Genomic DNA, 10,136 nt, shown 5'->3' on the forward strand with positions numbered 1-10,136 from the left:
ACCCAAATGGTCAATGTCTTAACTTGTACATCAGCTGTAAAATGCCAACCCCTTTGTCCCCAGACAGAGCTGGCCAGGCTTTATTTGGGAATTAGAGGCCCTTCAGCTGACCGATCCTATCAATTAATATGCCAGTGTCTATGCAAGAATTTTGGCGGACTGGTAAATAGGAGCATGGAAGCCAGGCCTGTAAGATGTAACAGAATAGCACAGCTCACGTACTTTGAAGTTCTTTTTGTTTGTCCCATGGCAGCAGCACTCTGCTCCTGTGGAGCTGTGCCCCCTGGCTCAGCCCCGCCCCGCTGGGATGTGGTGTAGCAACTGAGCCCCACACAGCGGTGACAGGCCTGGCTACCGCATCTGGCTCTGGCAAGGGGGCCACTCACACAGATCCAGGCAGTTGGTGCTGCAGATCCAAGCAGCGAGATTCTTACCTTAGCTGCTGAGCTCCCACCACCCTCCGCCGGAATCCAGTGGCTGCTGGCATTCCAGCTCCCGGTTTTGGCACCAAAATAATGTGTTAGGGTAGCAGGTAGCACCAAGCATCATGCTATGCCAAAGTGGTTCCATATGAAGAGGTTTTATTGAAGTGGAGAGACAAAGGAGTGGCCAAGAGAAAAGGGAAGAGAAGAAAAGAAAGAGAGAGCAGAGTGAGGAGGGGATATTCTCCAAGTAAGGGTGAGAGGGAAGCCAAATGGGTTCTGGGATATGGTAGTCGTTGGCTTGGCAAATGGTCTTCAGGTCGCAGGTCTTGTTGTTCCCCTCGTGCCAACAGTGAGAATAAAATCCAGGAGCTACAGTCAGATATAAAGAATTTCAGGGAACATGAGACCTCCAGTTCTGGGATTTTAAAAAATCCTCTATTGAAGTGGATACTCCTTTTTGTAATGCCTTTCCTAGTCATCCTCCTGGTGTTTTATACTCTCCCTGCCTCATTAATCTTGTTTCTACATTCCTTCGATGACAAATTCAAAAAATTTCTAACTAAATTATTTATCAGCTCCTGTTACAGGATCACCAGCAGCTGCCTACAGAAGAGCCACTGTCCACAGAAGAACCTGATGCGAACGTTTACCAAGTAGATCCTGATGATGAAAGTCAGCTACACCCCAAAATTGATGACAACCCTAGACAGCAGGAAGCAGCTTAAGAGACACAACACCCTCATTCCCTTTTCACCATTAGGTACCCTCCCTTTTTCCCCTTTCTCTTTATAATAACAAGAAGGGAGGTATGTTGGTATCAGGACCTCCAAAACCCATGACATCACATAGTTGGGAAGTGAACACCTGTTGCCAAGGCAACAGCCACCATTTTCCCAGAGTCCACTTGGCTCAACTCCCACTTTTACCTGTGATTACATCATCACCCATATATAAAGAAAGGGCCCCTGATCTATCTCTCTCTCTCTCTCTCTCTCTCTCTCTCTCTCTCTCTCTCTCTCTTCCCCCTTCTCTTTCTGCCGCCACCTTGCCCCTCTCTACCGATAAACCTCATGTGGAACTGTTTGGTCTGATGTGGTCTTTTTGAAGCTTCGTGGTGTTCAAGATCATAATAATTTCCAAACATGCTCTAGAGGTTTCCCTCTGTTGTGTTTATTAAAAGATAAAAGGAGATGGAATATATTTTGGTAAGTGTGTGGTAAATTATGGGGGGAAGGGGGTGCCTCGGTTGGCCCTTGCTGAGGCATCCCACACAATGGTATAATATAGAAAAGAGTTTATTCAATGCATGGGAAGGGGAGTTAAGAGGGTAGTAGAGAAAGGGAAAGGGAAAGAGAGAGGGAGGGAGGGAGGGAGAGAGAGAGTAGAAGATGGAGGAATAGAGGAGTAGAGGCCGGCCATGTGCATGTGGAGAGAGAGGGGGGAAGGGGCAAGAGAACAGAGAGGGAGCAAGAAGCCAAGAGCAAGAGAGAGAGGAGGGGCAAGCAGCCCCTTTTGTAGTGAATCAGGCACACCTGGCTGTTGCCAGGTGACTGTGGGGTGGAGCTTAGACAATATGCTAACACCCTCCTTACAAAAACACACGAACTTCATGTCTATGTTGAAGTTTCCTTCCTGTTTTATCTGTGAAGAAATGAGACCTTGATTCCTTGGTCTTATTTCTGGGCTCTCAGGTTTCCTGTAACACACAATCAGGTCTCTGCCTCTCCTTAAGCTTCAATACCCTTATCTGGCAAAGGAGCAAAGATGACTGCCCGGTGGCAGAGTAGTGTGGCTTTAGTGAGAGCAGATATGCAGGATTCTTTGCATGAGCCTTCGGCAAGCTAAACGTTCCAGGTGTGTGAGCTATGGCTAATAGCATAGTAATTGTTTTTCTGTTCAATTCTAGCCCTTACTCTCTGTGAGAACTCATCTTCCACCCTCCTCACAGATCCCCAGTATTTGTAGAACAAGGCTACTCACTGTCCATTAGCAGCCTCTCCCAGCTCTTTTAAATATTTACTAATGAAAGAAGTCTATTAGAATAAAAGGAAAAGAAATCCCAGAGTCTCAAAAGATCCTTCTGATCCGGGATATAGCCAAGTGAAAGGAGGTGGAAAATTGTTTCCATTGAGAGAATTATATATTTATTTATGCTACCAGAACATGAACCTTAGTTCAAAAATTCCAGTAATAGTGTTCTGCGACTTTTCTAGGAAAGGATCAACAGACATCATCCCAGACAGACTCATCCCAGACTGGAATAAGGGTGTTCCTAAAGCAGCTACATCATCAAAAAGTCATCACAGCATGGATGAAGACTCACAAAAGCTGAATCCCAGAATAACTTGCTGGTAGCAGGGGCACAAGGCAAGCTGTTCTACTTTCTTGGGGGGATCCTAGGACTCTGTTTCCTTGCCCAGGTTCCCTCCAAGGGAATGTTTCAGTTCAGAGAAAATAGCTCCATGGGGAACCGCACAGCAGGAGAGAGGGTGAAGGTTGGCTTTTTGTTTTCTTTCACACCTTCTACCACTTGCTCAGTATAAGTCACTTAGGAAGAGCAGCAAACAAAGTTCAAGCCACAAAACTCTCCACATACCAGAAAGGAGGGATGCAAAAGATGGTATTAAAACAACATGATTTGTTTTGTGGGTTGTATTTTAAATTAGAATAATATGATGAAAGAAGACCAGAAATATTTGACCGGGCACAAAAGTTTCTGTTGAAAGAAGATGGGGAAAGTTCATTCAGGTAGAAGGACATCTCTTTCCTGCTATACATGTAGCTCTGCATGCTGGCAGTCAGGAAGCAAGGAATACCACAGGTTTTGATTGCTGGACTTGAATACCTTGATAGCTGGATCTTGGTAGTCAGTCTCAGGAGGATGAATTGGACAAATAAGGAAATTGGCCTTAGGGACTAGCTATAGGAGTATAATCTAATGGGTTTTAGCAACACAGAGGGAATGGGGGAGAAGGACAAGGCCTGCGAAAGCCATTTCTGTCGTGTTCATGCTGGCTACAATCCCTTCAGAACTCATCAGGAGACAGGTTTATACAGAGCTTTCTTGAGGGAAGAAATCTCCAGAGTGGAGTGAGGATTGGTGCTCTTTCCCTTCTCTTCCCAGTCAGGTCAACTACAGGAGGCACTTTGAAACCCAAAGACAGAGCTCCTGAGTCAAATTAAGCCCCTCACATGAAAATGGCACACATAAAGAAAACACACACATGTCCTTGCACATGTGTATCTTCATTGTCATCAACAATTACATAAAACAAGATACTTTTTAAAGATAATTTCTTATAAAGTCTACAACTTTCCACTATATGTGTGGCAAAAGAATCATTGTGTGACTGTGTTGACAAAAGGTTTTAGTTATTTGCTTTAATTTCTGTTTCAAACCCAGAATCCAAAATACAGTCCTCATCAATAAGCAGACACTCTAGGTTTTGTACATAGCCCTTACCGTGTTCTGCATGTTGTTCAGAGGTGGCCAGATTGCACCTGGGATGTTGATTCCATCTGCAAGCTTGTCTGCTTTAGCAGCCCTCTTACTGATGTTCGTGATGAGTTCTATGTGCGAACAAGGTGTGTCATTAGCAACTTGAGAATCTAAAGGTCTGGATGGCCACTTCTCTGGGAGGTTACAGTCAGGATAGTTGTTATTCCTATGCAGAAACTTTTAGCTTAATCATGGGGATTAGAAAAGTGAGTTAAGGTTTGCCACTCTCTGTTCTGCACTTGATAGATTCCTGCCTCCCAAAATAGCCTGAAACTTTTGTCCTAGATTTTGGTCATGTTCTTGGAGATTTTTATAGCCATCAAAGTGTTTTCCTTGATGAGATTAGACAGGGTGACAAATGAGATGTCCTGAAAAACACCTATCAGTCCTTGGGGCAGCTTGCACACAACATTGCCCTCTCTTTTGTCAGCTGGCTTTGCACACTGCCTCCTGTTTCCTCAGGAGCCTCAGGGCTTTCTTTGGGTTTTTTATTTTAATATCACACCCTATGTCATTTGCCATGTTTCTCTTTAGAACAGGAGGCTGTGGCACCACTTTGTCATTGATCAACATGGTAGATGGGGTGGAGGGACTTCTTTAGCCTTCTTATTTTCCTGTCTCTTCAGATATGTCCCCACTTTGAGCTTCCATAGAGCCCACATTAACGGGATGTTTGAGTATTTTCTCCCGTTTTTTATTGTTAAATTGAGCACATCTCCATTTTGAGGTATGGGACATGCACATTTCACCTGAGTCTCATCTGCAAGTGTGACAGGTTGCCACACTGCTGCTTTGACTCCTGATTTTTTCATTACAAGAAGAAACAACAACAAGAAAACACACACAAACACAAACACACAAAGAAGACTGGTAAAGAAAGTGATCAGACGAATGGAGAAGGCTAACAGACTAAAGGAAAATATCATCATTGTGGTGGTTTAAATGAGGAATGTCTCATGTAGGCACATGTATTTGAAAACCTGGTCCCTAGTTTATGGCACTATTTGGAGCCATTTAAGAGATACAACTTTGCTTGAGGACACATACCCCTGAGGGAAGGCTTTGAGAGTTGATTGCTCACCCTACTTCCAGTTTGCTGTCTCTGCAGTTGTGTTTTGAATACAAGGTATAATATTTCAGTTTCCTGTTCCTGCCAAAGTGCTTCCTCACCATGCTGGACTCTCTTTCCTCTGTTTCATCAGAGCAATAGAAAAGGTATACAGCCATTGATTAAATAAATAAATAAATAAATAAATAAATAAATAAATAAATAAGACTGTTGCTGTGAAGAACTGACCATTTTGGGTTTTGGAGGAATGTGGAAGAAAGGTGAAGAAGGTAAAGGACATGGAGGGATTTACTCAGTGTACAATGTACACTTAAATGAAAATATCCTGTGATATGTACAACAAATATGCACAATCAAATTTTTTATTGGATATTTTCTTCATTTACATTTCAAATGCTATCCCCAAAGTCCCCTATACCCTCCCTCCATCCTGCTCCCAAACCCACCCACTCCTGCTTCCTGGCCCTGGCATTCCCTTATACTGTGGCATATGATCTTCACAAGATCAAGGGCCTATCCTCCCACTGATGGCCGAATAGGCCATCCTCTCCTACATTTGCAACTAGAGACAGAGTTCTGAGGGGTACTGGTTAGTTCATATTGCTGTTCCTCCTACAGGGTTGCAGACCCCTTTAGCTCCTTGGGTACTTTCTCTAGCTCCTTCGTTACGGGCCCTGTGTTCCATCCAATAGATTACTGTGAGCATACATTTCTGAATTTGCCAGGCATTGGCATAGCCTCATAAGAGACAGCTATAGCAGGTTCCTGTCAGCAAAATCTTTCTGGCATATGCAATAGTGTATTGGTTTGGTGGTTGTATATGGGATGGATCCCCAGGTGGGGTAGTCTCTGGATGGTCTTTCCTTCCATCTCAGCTCCAACCTTTGTCTCTGTAACTCCTTCCATGGGTATTTTGTTCCCCATTCTAAAAAGGAGCGATGTATCCACACTTTGGTCTTCCTTCTTCTTGAGTTTCAGGAGTTTTGCAAATTGTATCTTGGATATTCTAAGTTTCTGGGTTAATATCTGCTTATCGGTGAGTGCATATCATGTGTGTTCTTTTGTGATGGAGTTACCTCACTCAGGATGATATCCACCAGATCCATCCACTTGCCTAAGAATTTCATAAATTCATTGTTTTTGATAGCTGAGTAGGACTCCATTGTGTAAATGTACCACAGTTTCTGTATCCATTCCTCTATTGAGGGACATCTGGGTTCTTTCCAGCTTCTGGCTGTGATGACCATAGTGGAGCATGTGTCCTTATTACCAGTTGGAACATCTTCTGGGTATATGCCCAGAAGAGGTATTGATGAATATTCCGGTAGTACTATGCCCAATTTTCTGAAGAAACGCCAGACTGATTTCCAAAGTGGTTGTACCAGCTTGCAATCCCACCAAAAATGGAGGAGTGTACCTCTTTCTCCACATGCTTGCCAGCATCTGCTGTCACCTGAATTTTTGATCTTAGCCATTCTGACTGGTGTGAGGTAGAATCTTAGGGTTGTTTTCATTTGCATTTCCCTGGTGATTAAGGATGTTGAACATATGTTCAGGTGCTTCTTAGCCATTTGGTATTCCTCAGTAGAGAATTCTTTTTTTTAGCTCTGTCCCCATTTTTTAATAAGGTTATTTGATTTTTCTGGAGTCCATCTTCTTGACTTCTTTATATATTGGATATTAGTTCCCTATCTGGTTTAGGATTGGTAAAGGTCCTTTCCCAGCCTCTTGGTGCCCTTTATGTCTTATTGACAGTATCTTTTGCATTACAGAAGCTTTGCAATTATATGAGGTCCCATTTGTCCATTCACAATCTTACAGCACAATCCATTGNTGTTCTGTTCAGGAATTTTTCCCCTGTGCTCATATCTTCGAGGCTTTTCCCCACTTTCTCCTCTATAAGTTTCACTGTCTCTGGTTTTATGTGGAGTACCTTGATCCACTTAGACTTGAGCTTAGTACAAGGAGATAAGAATGAATCAATTCGGGCTGGTGAGATGGCTCAGCAGATAAGAACACCCGACCACTCTTCCAAAGGTGCAGAGTTCAAATCCCAGCAACCACATGGTGGCTCACAACCATCCTTAACGAGATCTGACGCCCTCTTCTGGGGTGTCTGAGGACAGCTACAGTGTACTTACATGTAATAAATAAATAAATCTTAAAAAAAAAAAAAAGAATGAATCAATTCGCATTCTTCTACATGATAACTGCCAGTTGTGCCAGCACCATTTGTTGAAAATGCTGTCTTTTTTCCACTGGATGGTTTTAGCTCCCTTGTCAAAGATCAAGTGACCATAGATGTATGGGTTCATTTCTGGGTCTTCAATTCTATTCAATTGATCTACCTATCTGTCACTGTACCAGTACCATGCAGTTTTTATGACAATTGCTCTGTAGTACAGCTTGAGGTCAGGCATGATGATTCCAACACAGGTTATTTTATCATTGAGAAGAGTTTTTGCTATCCTAGGTTTTATATTATTCCAGATGAATTTGCAAATTGCCCTTTCTAACTGGGGGAAGATTTCAGTTGAAATTTTGATCTACAGACTGAATCTGTAGATTGCTTTCAGCAAGATAGCCATTTTTACTATATTAATCCTGCCAATCCGTGAGCATGGGAGATATTTCCATCTTTGATTTCTTTCTTCAGAAACTTGAAGTACTTATCATACAGATCTTTCATTTCCTTAGCTAGAGTCACATCAAGGTACTTAATATTATTTGTAACTATTGTGAATGGTGTTGTTTCCCTAATTTCTTTCTCAGCCTGTTTATCCTTTGTGTAGAAAAAGGCCACTGATCTGTTTGAGTTAATTTTATATCCAGCTACTGCACTGAAGCTGTTTGTCAGATTTAAGAGTTCTCTGGTGGAATTTTTAGGGTCACTTATATATACTATCATATCATCTGCAAATAGTGATATTTTGACTTCTTCCTTTACAATTTGTATCCTCTGGACTTCCTTTTGAGGTTGAATTGCCCTGGCTAGGACTTCAAATAATATATTGAATAGGTATGGAGAAAGTGGGCAGCCTTGTCTAGTCCCTGATTTTAGTGGGCTTACTTCCAGCTTTTCTTCCATTTAGTTTGATGTTAGCTACTGGTTTGCTGTAGATTGCTCTTATTATGGGTAGGTATGGGCCTTGAATTCCTTATCTTCTCAAGACTTTTATCATGAATGGGTATAGGATTTTGCCAAATGCTTTCTCAGCATCTAATGAGATGATCATGTGGGTTTGTCTTTGAGTTTGTTTATATAGTGGATTACGTTGATGGATTTCCATATATTAAACCATCCCTGCATCTGTGGAATGAAACATACTTGATCATGATGGATGATTGTTTTAATGTGTTCTAGGATTCCATTGGCAAGAATTTTATTGAGTATTTTTGCATCAATATTCATAAGGGAAATTGGTCTGAAGTTCTCTTTCTTTGTTGGGTCTTTGAGTGGTTTAGGTATGATAGTAGTTGTGGCTTCATAGAATGAATTGGGTAGAGTACCTTCTGTTTCTATTTTGTGGAATACCTTGAGGAGAGTTGGAATTAGGTCTTCTTTGAAGGTCTGATAAAACTCTTCACTAAACCCATCTGGTCCTGGGCTTTTTTTGTTTGGGAGACTATTAATGACTGCTTCTATTTCTTTAGGGGATATGGTACTGTTTAGGCCATTAATCTGATCCTGATTTAACATTGGTACCTGGTATCTGTCTAGAAATTTGTCCATTTCATCCAGGTTTTCCAGTTTTGTTGATTATAGCCTTTTGTGGTAGGATCGGATGATGGTTTGGATTTCCTTAGGTTCTATTGTTATATCTTCCTTTTTATTTCTGATTTTGTTAATTAAGATATTGTCCCTGTGCCCTCTAGTTAGTCTGGTTAAGGTTTTATCTGTATTGTGGATTTTCTCAAAGAACCAACTCCTGGTTTGATTGATTCTTTGTATAGTTCTTTTTGTTTCCACTTGGTTGATTTCAGCCATGAGTTTAATTATTTCCTGCCTTCTATTCCTCTTGGGTGAATTTGCTTCCTTTTGTTCTAGAGCTTTTAGGTGTGCTGTCAATCTGCTAGTGTATGTTCCCTCTAGTATTTTTTTGGAGGCACTCAGAGATATGAGTTTTCCTCTTTGGGCTACTTTCATTGTGTCCCATAATTTTGGGTATGTTGTGGCTTCATTTTCATTAAACTCTAAAAAGTCTTAATTTCTTTCTTTTTTTCTTCCTTGATCAAGCTATCATTGAGTAGAGTGTTGTTCAGCTTCCACATGAATGTTGACTTTCGACTATTTATGTTGTTATCGAAGATCAGCCTTAGTCTCTGGTGATCTGATAGGATGCATGGGATGAATTCAATATTTTTGTATCTGTTGAGGCCTGTTTTGTGACCAATTATATGGTCGATTATGGGGAATGTGCCATGAGGTGCTGAGAAAAAGGTATGCCCTGTTGTTTTAGGATGAAATGTTCTGTAGATATCTGTTAAATCCATTTGTTTCATAACTTCTGTTAGTTTCAATATGTCTATGTTTAATTTCTGTTACCAGGATCTGCCCATTGATGAGAGGGGGTGGTGAAGTCTCCCACTATTATTGTGTGAGGTGCAGTTTGTGCTTTGAGCTTTACTANAGTTTCTTTAATGAATATGGCTGCCCTTGCATTTGGAGCATAGATATTCAGGATTGAGAGTTCATCTTGGAAGATTTTACCTTTGATAAGTATGAAGTGCCCCTCCTTGTCTTTTTTGATAACTTTGGGTTGGAAGCCAATTTTATTTGATATTAGAATGGCTACTCCAGCTTGTTTCTTCAGACCATTTACTTGGAAAATTGTTTTCCAGCCTTTCACTCTGAGGTGGTATCTGTCTTTTTCCCTGAGGTGGGTTTGTTGTAAGCAGCAAAAAGTTGGGTCCTGTTTGTGTAGCCAGTCTGTTAGTATATATCTTTTTATTTGGGAATTGAGTCCATTGATATTAAGAGATATTAAGGAAAAATAAGTGTGGCTACCTGTTATTTTTGTTAGAGTTGAGGTTCTGTTCTTGCAGCTATCTTCTTTTAGGTTTGTTGAAGGATTACTTTCTTGCTTTTTCTAGGGCATAATTTCTGTCCTTCTGTTGGTGTTTTCCTTTTATTGTAATTTGA

Source organism: Mus pahari, chromosome 8, assembly GCF_900095145.1.
Source record: "Mus pahari chromosome 8, PAHARI_EIJ_v1.1, whole genome shotgun sequence".
In the NCBI taxonomy this organism is placed as follows: domain Eukaryota; kingdom Metazoa; phylum Chordata; class Mammalia; order Rodentia; family Muridae; genus Mus; species Mus pahari.